Raw genomic sequence first — 13891 nt, 5'->3', positions numbered from 1 at the left:
GTTAATTTATGTCATTTTTGCTTATTAGTATGCTTAATTCCTAGTGTTTATTGTTAATTTGATTCTACTGAAACCAAGCTGAACTACACAACAACATCTCTGCATTCAATAGTGAAATGCCTTTAGCTGAAAATTGAGTGTTTATCTTATCATTATACATTACTGACACTATTTGATAATGTTCAGTGCTTTGACACAATATGCATTGTTAAAAGCACTATAAAAATAAAAGGTGATTGATTGATTGATTGATACGGTTAAACCAGATCATCATAGCTAAAATAAAAACAATTAGTGTGCCCAATTAGTCACTTTCCAATGCCCTGACATATTCCTGAAATGAGGAAGGTTTTTTAGTCCAAAATAAAAAGATCATTTTCATTAATTTATCTATATTTCCATCTATCTAAATCCATCCATATTTTAATTTGCTTTTAATATTTATTTTTATATCAAAAGTTAATCATTGTAATAATGAACGCTATATGGAATAGCATTCACTGTAGTAAATACTGTACTGTCAGTAAAAAAACAAATCTACAACATGTTTAGCAGGAATTATTCACTCATATTTTAGCCAGAAGCAATGGTTTAAATAATTCACTGGCGGATTTGTTTCTTACGAACGCATTGCTTTTCGCTTTACAAGACATTAACTAATGGACTCACGTGGATTACTTGTGGATTATTGTGATATATTTGGCTGCTGTTGAAACTCTCTGACGGCACTCATTCACTGCAGAGGATCTGTTCCCGATGAAGAAACTCATCTACATCTTAGATAGCCTAAAGGTGAGTACATTTCCATCACATTTTTATTTTGGGGTGAACAATTTCTTTTATTCAACAATTTTTCGCTTTGATAATACAGACTTTACCTCATTTTAACGGTTTTCAAGCACTATATGACCTCCAATAAATTGCCTCAGCCAGGGAAATGGCTTTGTTAGGCAGTGTTGCTTTATACGAAATAAATGATTTATATATTTATTCTAATATTTAGAAATTCCTGTCTTATTTAAAGTATGTTGCTATGCGAATCCTTGACATTCTGGGTGCTCGCTAGGGCGTTGTCTCCTTGAATGTAAGTCTATTGGTTTTTTTCACCTCTTATCAGCTGTCATGAGAATTTTGTCTTAGAAAAGTACCAGCACACCTCTTCTTGACAAGCTGTGTGATATGAGGTGTCATTCAGGGCCGTAGCACGAACGGTGCAGGATGAGTTATGCAGTGAAGTTTAATACCTTGAATATAAGCAACATTAATAGAGATGCTTGCCCTGCAAAACTCACCACGGTAACGTTAGCGTGCATGTTGTGAACAGATTTCACGCCGCCGCACCATGACCCCGCACCCAATTCAGATCAAAGTGTCTTTCTAGATTTGTTATCAAGCCCTCAACGCATCAAAATAATCTGGGCTTTCCACGTACGGTGATTTCACAGGAATTCGACGATTTCTGTGAAAAGATTTAAGTTTAACAGCGTTCACTGCACGCTGTGTACTGAGCAAACATAATGTCTCACCACACCAACACAGACTCGGTTACACTCTGTTTTGGAGCTGGACACTTAGTGACAGTCCATAGAAAATGTATTGAATGAACGGGCAAAACACTCCCACGCCGTGCCTGGAGCACAAAAATGTGTTGAGTGGGCGGAGCTGACATTGTTTGCCAGTCAAGTTTGTGTTATCAGGAGAATTACTGTGTCAAGCCATGTTTAGGAGGACATGTAATCCACGTCAAAACCTCAGGTTTATTTTTCTCTACAACGCGAAAAAAACCTCCAGCACATTAAATTTCAAATAAGCAGATGAAATATGATGCAATTCTGTGGATAAAACGCCACATGTTTTTAAAGAGCATCATATAAATCATCGCCGCATTTGTTATGTAACAACATCATAACCTCAATCGTGAACAATAAAACACGCTTCATCGATTTTGTATCTACTCCAAACTGTTAAAGGGAGGACATGCGGTTCTTCCAAGTGTAAAGTGTTAGTGTTTTAACATGAATATAAGAGAAAGCATGTGAGCAAGCAACTATATACTATTAGCTATATACTAACTTTAACAGGATATGATTAACTGTTACGGGTCTTACATAACTTTGCATAACCACTTTGGCAGGGGGAAAAGTGCACCGTACCAAAACAAAGAAGACCATAACCTTACATAATAATAAGAAACAGCTCAAGAAAGTGACCGCCACTGAAGAAATACGATCCGAGCACTTATGAAACATTTGACTTTTCCCTTCATTTTTTAGCAGCATGTATGCGACAGAGGTCTACCCCCTCCACCCCCAAAGATTTCCAAGAAATCATTGATCGGTTGCTTTAATCTCTCAGTAATCAAGATGATCCTCCACCTCTCATACAACCCATGAACCCGTGAACTAGCGTGCTATAGTAATGAGCTGGCATCTGCACCTGAACCAGAACAATGTCTCCCCTTTGCCTCCAGACAGACATTAGATCTTCCTCTGCGATCCAGACAGTCCGCACTCATGCCAGATTTATGGATTATCCATGCATCGGAATATAACCCTCTCCTCTTATTACCGTTGACTCGCTGATGGGGAGAACTTACACGGAACTCGTGATTTAGGGTCTTTTCTACTCTATAAAGGCCTTCATTAACACCAAAATACATTGATTGTATACAAAGGGCTTTGTACGTGTGGTCAGAGCCTGGTGTTACAATGAACAGAACGTCCTGTCCTGGTTGAGCTGCTATAGAAAAACAAGTCGCCTGAAAGTTTGGAAGGTAGTGAATTGTCCCCCCCTCCAATCTCGTGTCCTTTTTTCCCATTTAATCCACATTGAAAAGAAATTAACATGAAGTTCTGGTAAATGAAGCACTGAGGGCTACGTTGTTCCTGTTTGGCCAAGGGAAATTAATAAATGGAAAAGAAAATGAATGCAACTTGTAAATAAATGCAGACGTTAGCGTGTTAACAAAGAGCCATTATGGCTCACTACATGATCAAGTTACATTATTTCAATGTTGATGCGGTCAGAGGAAATGTTCTTGCAAAAATTAAATTTTACTGAGCAAGTACTTACCATCAAGCTTATCAAAGATTCGTCACAAGAAAAGATTTAGAGAAATGTAACATTTCATTTGCTCACCAACGGATCGTCTGCAGTGAATGGGTGCCGTCAGAATGAGAATAAAAACATCCCAATAATCCACAGGTAATTCACACAGCTTCAGTCTATAATGTGTCATGAAGCAAAAATAAATACAGCATCAAGACATTTTCACTTCTTACTGTTATTTCTGGCCAAAACACAAGTCCATAATCAATACGATAATAAATACTTCCTCCAGTGAAAAAGTATCTCCTCTCACATTAAAATACATTTCAGTTGTAAACAACTTGATCTGCATATATTTCTAATATGTCAATTTCTGTATCTAAGACATTAATAGACTATTTTTTTAAGGGCGAAAGCAATGTTATGATTAGAGAATTTGTATTTTAGCTGGTTTGAAGTTAAAAACGCCTAAAAATGGATTACAGACATGCAGCTGTTCATTCCATAAGGCATTAATTGATGTGTGCATTAACTGTGGATTATTTCTACGTTTTTGTTAACTGTTTGGACTCTCATTCTGACGGCACCCGTTGCACATTTCTCTAAACCTGTTCCAATGGAAAGAAAACTCAACTCTCCTTTCATGGTCTGAAAATGAGTACATTTTCAGCTATTTATATTTATTGCTTTAATAACTAATAAAAGAAATTAACAGAAAATTACGGTTACTTTCCTCCAGATTCAAACATGAATAGTTAGACTTCTCTAACATAAATGAACATTAGCATTTTTCTTAAATATGTTAAAAACACAGAATTTAAGGTTTATATATTAAAATCATTATCTAATATATCTGTTACAGCTGCATGCTGGGCTAAAGGAAGCAACACAATCAAGAGACTCCACAAGTGCAGGTCATTGAGGGCACTGAGCGTATCCTCCAGACGTGGCATGACTTTCAAAGGGTGAGTAAGTTCAGATCTACGTAACACATATGGCTCAAATAAGTTCCATGAAGGTTTTTTTTTTTTTTTTTGGCACCATAGCATACTTCAATCCATGCGTTGGGCTATTCAGAGTTAATTTAGCTTTAGATCTCACCCAAGCCACCTCAAAAAATACCCTTTTTATAGTACAGTTGCAGAAAAATGAATTTGCTAAAAAAATGTTTTTTCTAAAACAGTTAGACACAAAACAGGCCCATAAGCCGTTTCCTTCCAATTTCTGAAACTAAATCATGCAGTCACCTGTTATGAAAAGTTCAGAAAAATCATGAATCACTACATTTTTAGAGAATTTAGGTATATAAACATTTTGTCATTATTACTTGATAATACATGCACTAATATGCCATCTGTATTTTTCATAGTGAATTCTAGCACAGCAGTCTTACATTTAACAGGTTATTTTTACAGTCCAATTATATAGCTACTTGTTTACTTTATAGCTAACAGCTTGCTAGCTAGCAATAACATCTGGAAGCATACAATACATTAAATCAGCAATTCAACTAAAGCACAAAAAAATTCCTGATATCTTCAGAGTTTTCTACAGTAAAAGATGAATTCTTCTACAAACTGAAGTTGCCATTGCTCTATCAGTCTACAACAGTTGCTGCACAAAGTCAAATATCTCTAAAGTTTATTAAAGCTCAACTGGAACAAAGTCCTTCAGAATAATACTTAAAGAACTGATTTTAAGAGAGAAAAAGGGGGCGTGTGAAGAAGTCGTTTGTCAGTTACTGTAGGTTGTTGTGGTGGTAGAGACTTGAGCATCAAATGGCAGTTCAACTAACGAACTGGCAGAAAGCCACTCTTTACTCCACAGACTGGCATGCCTTACACCTGGAGGTCGCAGGTTCACTTATTCTGGAATGAAGCAAACGAAAAGAAGAGGATCAGAGACTGTCGATCACGGCATGTAGCCCTTGTTTATGTCTCAACAAAACTGACAGCAGAGAATCAAAACCTGAACCTGGGTCAACCCACCTATAAATAGCAGTCTGCGATAAGAGAGCCAGATTGTCTGGCCAGATTTGATATTAACTGGTTTAATGTCTCATCCCTATAGAGATGGGTAAATCTATGTGGTTCAGTCGCAAAATATTGTTCATCCCAAATGACAAAAATAAATAAATGCAAGAGTTTTATTGCATAACACACATCAATCAATCATTCATGCCGATTGAGTGCTTTTTAATTTTTTTTTTTTTTCACAATACAGAACATTATAAAATGATACATTATGCAACACGCTTCCCATTTAACTGCAGAATGCACATGATATTCAAGATTCATCCCTGTTGTTGTTACTTCATTAACTGTTCAGCGTGTGAGACTCATCGTGTTCTCTCCTGCTCTTCTGCTGCACTGGGTTTCTGTTTTTCTCATCACGAGAACCGGCCTGCTCTGGTGTTAAGAGGAAACAACTGATGCACAGAGGGAGCAAACGTGGCGAGTTCAACAACAGGTCTTGATAATGTCATGAGGGTCTTTAATACATGTAATAAACTCTATGTTTAACTTCAGTTAAAACTGATGCGGCGAAACATGTCCATCTATACAAATGCATACATAGATAGTTTAGGCTCCAGTATCCCCCAGAACCCACATATATGTGCATCTATTTTTCAAGCTGCTTGTCCCCTTGGGACTGACATACATTAATTTTTTTTTTCAAGCCTTGTGGAGATACTCGTGTATATATTTAAGAAATTGCTATCTCATTCTAAAAGGACATATTTCTATAATCACTGCTGCTTGGCCTGCTGTTACATGTCAGGTTTCTGAAACATTTGATGAAACAGGTTTATACAATAACATGTTTATACGAAATATGTTGCTATTATTGGTGTTGCATAAATGCTAATACCTGAAACCTGTATATAAAGCATTAAAAAGTTATTTTTAATATGCAGAGCAAACCACAGGTATTATAAATGCATTTCTTTGCATGTTACCGCATGCAATACTGAATAAATCGACGCTGCTTTAAGTGATTTTTATAGCAAAAAACATTAATGCTTTAAAAAAAACATTAATAAATAGATTAATGCATTACAATATACTCATTTAAAATGGAAAATAAATTTGCTTTAAGTACTTTGCAATAACAATGGGCGTGTAACTTAGAATACTCTCGGATTGAGAGTTTCATAGATAAAGTGTGAGAAACTTATGGGTTGTAGAGGCTCATAACTTCACTTAAGTCATGCCTGTGCCAATATAAATCTTGTTACCAAATTAACTACGTAAAGGGGAATTCCACCCAGTTTCAATGTTTTTAATAGTGAGTTCTTTATCCTACAGCTGTTCATGGGACGTAGGCAAATATGCTCTGCTCTGCCAAAAGCAGGAATCAAGAGATCCATCCATAACACCTTTTGGCTGTAATGCTAAAGCCTCCCAGCTTGAGAGAAATGGCTAGTTAGGAGTGTTGGTCCGAAGCCAAACACATCTCTGGACAAGACAGCTGTATGAGGCTGAAACCTGGGTTTTCAGAGTCAGTAAATGTGTAGTTTTACCCTGAAAAGGAAGAGTTAATTGTCTCTGTAAGGTGGTGACGTGTTGCCACATATTCTTAACTTTAGGTCAACTATACACTTTAAAAAATAAAGGTTCCCGGGTGAGTTTTTGCAGTCTTGAGTATCTATACAGTTCTTCGGAGATTAGAAAAGTTATAGGTTTTTCAGATCAACATAATGGTTTCTGGGGTCTTAAAAGCACCAGTAGTGCTTTCGCTGACGTTTTCCTTATAAACTAGAGAATACCCTAAAATAATTCTTGTGGGGAAAAAAGTCATAAAACACTTTTGTTACAGGAAACTTATTTTTTAAAGGAAGCAAAAATTTTTATTTTAATCAGGCTAAGATTTCCTTCATCATTATCAATTTGCAGAAATTTAGCGTTATATCTTATGCTCACATATGAATCCTCTGCAGTGAATGGGTGTCAATTTATCCTGACTTTTGTAACTTTAAGTGTCCATATTATTAATATTATTTTATTTTATTTTTTTGTTTTTGTTTTGCTCTAACAATTTGTTTAACCCCTTCTTTGTGCGACACTAATCTGTGGTGACGGGTCTCATTTTCATTTTATTATTCCTGTAATGCCTGATAAAACACTAGATGTGATGCAGTGCCGCTTTGTGTACAGCATTACCGGGAAAACAGTTATTTTACCGCTCCATAAGCGGCACCTAGTGGCAAATAATGAATTTGCATTTTCTTTAAGACCAGCGTGAAAATGGATGGGGAATATGCTAATATTTAATGTAGACGTCAACATGAAACATGAAACTTTGTAAAAATGACTAATTTCAATGACTCAGAGTCAACTTTTTCTTTGAAGAGACAATGACTTTATACACGGAGCACTTTCAGATTTAATGTTTTGCAAGATGTTTCAGAGTTGTTACACACCACATAAAAGGTCATTTTCAAAAATCCATGCTGAACAATTCCTTTAATAGTTGATGGTATATTTTTTTTCTATACATGACATTATTGTCAATGGGAATGTAATTTTCTGTGGGTTTTCCCTCATGCTCTATGTTGCTGACATTTTGGCTTTTTATTGGACGACTGAGTCTACAAATCCAGATCTATAATACAGCTATTTTTATGTTTAGATATAATGATTTGCCACAGTATTGAAGGGCTTACCTTATTTTCACCTTAAAACAGCATTGTGTTCTCAACCAAAACTCCCCTATGAACGCAGAGGTTCTTTTTGTCCGAGACTGGATTACGTTGTGAGTGACATTAACAGTTAAGGGATTAAATGCGGCTTCAGTTTGCCCTTCGGTTCTTGGCATCCCAGTGTCCTCCTGTAGAATAACTCTGAGGGCTTGTAACAAAGTCAAACGGTTTGGTCTGGAAGTCAGTATTATGTCACGAAGTGCCTTTTGTTCTCAGAACAACATAAAAATAATGCAGAACAGTTGTACTGGATTGTAAGTGCTTTCAGTGTCATTCATAGGTCACTATTAATCGTTTCAGCAGATGTGGCCGATATTTTTGAAAGAGAACAAGAGGAAGACAGAGAGTGAGAGAGTTGGTAATGTTGCATAATAGAGGTGTAAGGCTTAAAAAACTTTTCCATCCAAACAGACAGTCTGATGTTGACTTTGACCCCTGCTAGACAGACGCTAGCTATTAAAAGTCAATATCAGTAGTGCTGACACTGAAACATTTGAAATACAAGCAACACCAAAGCTGCTGAAAAACTAAGTGTACCAAGGGACTAAGTGTTCTCTTTATGTGCATTTGCAAACATGTTTATTCATCAGTAAGTTCATGTGGGAAGCGAACTGAATGAAGTTATATCTAGTTACATTCAATTTTAATAAATCTTAAATAATGTACCTAACCACAATGTTTCGTTAAATTGCATCAGTATTACATCAAGAATGGTATTACAAGAGCTCTAGTCTGGATCAGTAGTTCTCAACCTTTGTAACTTAAAGGCCCCCCCCGTTATCAACGTCAACACTCGTAAGCCACCCATAAAAGACACTAGAACTGTAAATGCATTCAAACTGAACAGCGGTGAATATCATAAAACATGAAATGAATGCTTTAAAGCACAATTTCTTTATTATGTAAAAAAATGTTTATTGATGCTGTAAACTTATTTAACTTACAGCTGATTTGGCTTTGATTGTAATTGTAGCATTTCAATAAATATTTCAAATAATTATCATCTTTAAAGTGGTTTAAGAACCCGGTCTAAACATAGGACCCTCCAAAATAAGCCATGATGTTGTTCCCATAAACTGAGCTTCCAGAAAACTTTGAGCACTTTTCAAGAGCAACAATTAAATATTCCATGTTCATGACCCCTGACTGTCTGTATATCGTGTCTTTGTTCATCAATTAAAGGCAATAAACAGGCCACTGTCATAAGAAAATCTGTGTCAGGACAACATTTGACACAAATCGTGAGAGAAAGGAGGAAATGAATAGAAAGGCTGAAAGAGAAAGATTCAATTAAAGAGTTTACGACAATTAATGTCTCACACTTGAATGGCACGACAGCCGCAGAGTGAGTGGACAGGAATTGTGGGTGATTATATCATGCTGCACGAAGCTGCAATACAATAGAGACACTGTTGTGTGTCTCTTTTGAACCACGTCTCGCGTGCACTCACAGGGGCAACACTTGCTTTCTGATTGGACAACTGTAATCTGAATTGTTGATGCACTTCATTTAGCATTCTAAACAAATCAGAGTTCCATCCACCTGTAGGTTATCGCAAAAGCTCTCATATTCGGGAACACAAGGCTGGCTGGCTTACCAAAACTCTCCGAAAAGTTTCACGTCTCAGAGCAATCGGGAATCCTATCATTATAATACAATTCACTGTCAGGGCAAGAGAAATACTGTTTGAAGATTATAGGTTACAGAGTAGCTTTGCAAACATTCAATCAATACTACACTCAAAATGAGTGCTTGTAAGATAGCAACTGAGTGAGACAAAATATGAATGCAGAACTAAAGAATGTAAAATGAGTTATTGAACAGAATACAGAAGTGATGCGAGACAATAAAAATGTGTTGAACGAGTACAAACTTTCAGTATGAACATATTGTTCTTATTATTACACAGATATCTAAATTTCACACAGTCAAAATTATGAGATAAAAACTTATGATTACTTAAGTTAATTATTTTGTGGCAAAAAAACAAACAAACAAAAAAGAAATCAGAAAGGGGAAAAAATATGCAAAAACATTTCTCCAAATTTCTTGGAATTCTATATTTTTTACAATTACCTCAAATCTGGCTTTTTTATAATTCAGAAAAATATCAGAAATTAAATATAAACATTTGCAGGGGCAAATATGAATTGTGCAATAAAAGTTGCAATTATTATTGTGCTTTCTTGTTTTGTATGTTGTAATGGTCTGTTTTTCTTGGTGAAATACTAAAACTAAAAAATATACTGTATAGTCTATTAACTTAAATCGATATTTAATGTCCACGTATTTATTAACTAGGCATACAACAATTAATACTCACCTAATAATACATAACAAATAATATTAAGTACTTATCTTTCATAACAGCCTGTAAAAAATGTCTATATTATTTCGAAAACCAAATTAGAAATTAACTAGAATGTGTAATGAGAAAACATAAAGCTCCACGCAAACAAGGTGTAAAAGACATTAAAGAAAGAGGAGTTAGAACAGAGGAACAGATGGGGTGGGATGTCACAGATACTTACCTAACAGTCAACATCATGATTAACCTGTAAGAGAAAGAGAAGACGGGGAGAGACTGGGACGAAAAGAGGAAGTGGACCATGAGTCAAGAGGGACAGCAGAGGAGACAAAATGAGAGGAGGGAGCCAAGAGCCATGGGGACTGGAAGGAAGTTGTACATCCAAGGAATGGAAACATATTGGACACTAAAATGGCCATAAACTCCCTAAGAGAGGTCAGGGTTACAAAAAACGGCTGGGGAGATTCAAAGAGGCAAGGAGGCTGTCAGTGCAGCAGTGGGGAACCAAGGTGCAACAGGTTCAGTAGAACTCAGAGAGAAGGGTGAATCTGCTAAAAAGATGTGGCTTATTATATGCACACATGGAGGCCCAGAGGAGGAGAATATGAATACAGAATGATTACATTTAGCAACGCTTTTTAATAAAACTAGCACACACACACACACACACATATATATATATATATATATATATATATATATATATATATATATATATATATATTTTTAATATGTTATGTCACGTTACATAATTCCGGCACCATCCAACTTGGACTGGACATTTTTCTTCTTCAGTCGGTAGTTCTAGTAACCACTGTCACCACCCTAATTACCACTAACATCAATCAATTTGTAACAACCTATCTATCTATATTTATCCAGAATTCAGAGTAAATTGTCGTATTTAGATGAGAGTTTCCAAAATGAGACCATATGGGTCATCGGAGCCTCCTTAGCCGCAAAATAGATTAAAATAAAATCTTTTTCTTTCTTGATCTTCCATGAAAGAAGATAAACCCTGACCTCTTCAGAGAGGTTCTGAAGCCTCTTAGATTACCTAGCTCGCCACTAAAACTCAATCAAAGAAGCTTTTGTCAGGCTGTAGTGCCTGGCGAGAGCGAGCGTGCGCCACAGTGACCTTTCTACAATAGCCACTGTTCTACAACGTGAACTATGGAGCTTAACAGCAGCGAATAAGGCCAGTCCATTCTGAGGAGACAATTGCATTCTCCAGGAAAGCAAGAGCCTACTCTGCGGCCAACCATCAAATACATGAGCTTTTCTGGATTAAAGCAGTCTATCTAGCCATTGCGGGGTCATCAGCTTTAGGGAGACGGAGCAGAGAAGACAAACAGCAGAGCCATTGTAAAATTCTTATGGCATCAGAGCTATCACAACAAGCAGAGAGCCGCACAGACACGGGGCCAAAATCAACAGGCTCTCGATTCCTCTGGAACCATCCAACGCGATATTTACATTGGAGGAATACGAAGCAATGCACTTTGTGAACATGATCACAGAGATGAGTAAAGGTTTCAGATTTAGGTTGATTCAGAGCGTGTGGCTTTTTCTGAGACGTACGCCGTGCGGTTGCATACAATGGACGATGTGTTTGACGGATCGTTTTGGCCCGTCTGTCTAGGCCACACACCCGAGAGAAATAAACCACTACGGAGCTGGCCTGAATAAATGATGTGTGAATGTCTAACTCGGTCGACATACGTACAGTACGGACCTCCGTGCAGTCCCAGAATGGGGAGCAACCGGCGGGTGGGATGGGAGGGCGTACAAACGCATTAAAGTGGCGAGGGGGTGTGGGTCGCAGGCCAGATTAAAAGACCCATAAGAGGATTGATATCTGAGTGATCCTCTGTTTTTCTTCTGATTCAGGAGAGCAGACTGCTTCCTTGTGTTGTCGGGATCTGTCATGGTATTAACATGCCTTCGGGGGCTCCTTCAGATTAACTCCCGGTGAAAATCAAGGATGTCTCTGAACATTTATGTGGGTTTAAAGAAATATTTGACTCAAAAAAAGAGAATTCAATCATTATTTCATCTTCCTGTCATCGCAATGCGTATGACTCACATCCGAAATGGCACAAAAAAGACCCATTAAAGTGGTCCAAGTCTTTAAAAAGATCACCGTAAGAGAATCAGACAGGGATTGAAGTCAGTACTGAGGTATTGAAGTCTTTCGTGTCAAATCTTACAGATTCTCATGATCAATTTGTTCATATTTTAAGAGGTGGCTAATTCGTACGAACCTCACTCGTACGGATCGTCTAAACCCCAGTGACGGGTAGGTTTAGGGGCGGGGGTTAGGTGTAGAACATTCATACTTATTCATACGAATTAAATAAAATTACATCTAATCAATGAAGGACATGCAATCATAAAGTACATAAACCCAAACCTGTTGATCATACCCTACCTGATGCTAAGCCTAAAGCAGAGTTTGTTTAAACCAATAAATTCATATGGATTTGTTTTACAATGCCTTTGTGACCTTGTAAGTTTTGATTACCTGGACTTTCAAAGGAGGGACAGGAACCCTGTTAGGTTCCATTACAAATAACTTTAGTTGTGTTTCGAAGATTAACCAAGGTTTTATGGGTTCAGAACGACATGAGACAGAATTTTTGTGTGAGCCTTTCCATTAAAAGCAATCGCATTGAAAAAAGGCACCAGTGCATTATAAATTAAATAAATAAGTAAACATTTTTGTGCTCAGATGGCTTTGGAACAACATAAGAGTGAATAAATGATGACCGAATTGTCACATTAAATTAAAGGAGGTATGCTAGACATCGTGACTATGATGCAACCAGGAACACAGTAATCTTTGATCTGTGATCTGAGTTTTAGCTCTCGCCCTTTATTGGTCAACAGGGTCATTTTGGAGGTTTGGCAGTCTTCCCTGACCTTCTTCTGTTCCCAGACAGACAGCAAATTGACAAATGAAAAGACTGATAAACAAACATGCAGATGGCTTGATAGGACATCTGAACATGCTAAGATCCGCTACAGTGCCCTCGGCTTTGCAGGCCAGACGGTCGTGCCAACCATCTTGGCAGAGCGCACTGCATACCACCCACACCGGCAGAACCCTAACCCACCCATAAGAAATCAATGATGTGAATTCATCACATGCACGGCACACCGCGTCAACGCGGTGTAAGCTGACAAATTCGAACGTTTTCCATAAAGAGCACAGAGGAGATTTTGGACGAGTTCAGTTTTCTTACTCCGTCGTCTATAGGAGTCACGGCAAAAGTTGAGCCAAGCTGCGTTTGAAAGGACCTTATTGAGCATATGGTAACATTATATCCCGATGACATACTGCAGATGAATACAAACCACTTCTAAAATGTAGGCCAAGAAAAGCATCTCCGTCAGTGCGTGGAGGACTGGGGTGAAGCAGCTGTTGTTGACTCGTCTCTCTTCATTTTTAAATAAAGTTTGTTGTTGGCGCCCTCTGCTGGGGAAAAATGTCTTCACACAATAAACGCGAATTGATATGGTCCTTTACGATATCGCGTGGTTCAACTCTGTCCGTCTTAAATCGCTCTACCTTTTCTCCAAACATATTCTGTTACAGAAATATACTTTTACAGTTTCATGTGCGATATAAATTGAAAATAATATCGATTGAAAAAAATACTTAATTGAACAACAAGCCTACTGCAGTCTACCTATAAATCAGCCCTTGCGGGGTTTGAAGGTATCGAATTCAAATGACTTTATAGTTCGACTGCATCTCCTGGAGAACTCTCACCCTATCACATTCATGCATGTGCAGACAGAGGATGAATTATTAAGAATTTGAGAATCC

General features: G+C 37.3%; 1 protein-coding gene across 2 annotated transcripts in view; it reads left to right on the top strand.

The window, feature by feature from the left end:
• Positions 1 to 13891, top strand: part of nrxn3a (neurexin 3a) — a 277248-nt gene that overhangs the window by 260321 nt on the left and 3036 nt on the right. Inside the window, exon 24 of one of the 2 annotated variants that reach the window (XR_006253012.1) lies at positions 3911 to 4013. The gene's annotated coding sequence lies outside the window, so the exon portion shown is untranslated. Of the gene's footprint in view, positions 1 to 3910; positions 8933 to 13891 lie in introns of those variants that run through there. The other variant, XM_043262595.1, reaches the window with a different exon arrangement.

Source organism: Puntigrus tetrazona, chromosome 17, assembly GCF_018831695.1.
Source record: "Puntigrus tetrazona isolate hp1 chromosome 17, ASM1883169v1, whole genome shotgun sequence".
Taxonomy (NCBI): domain Eukaryota; kingdom Metazoa; phylum Chordata; class Actinopteri; order Cypriniformes; family Cyprinidae; genus Puntigrus; species Puntigrus tetrazona.
The sequence above is the reverse complement of the archived record's forward strand: the minus strand, read 5'-3'. Positions and strand labels throughout refer to the sequence as shown.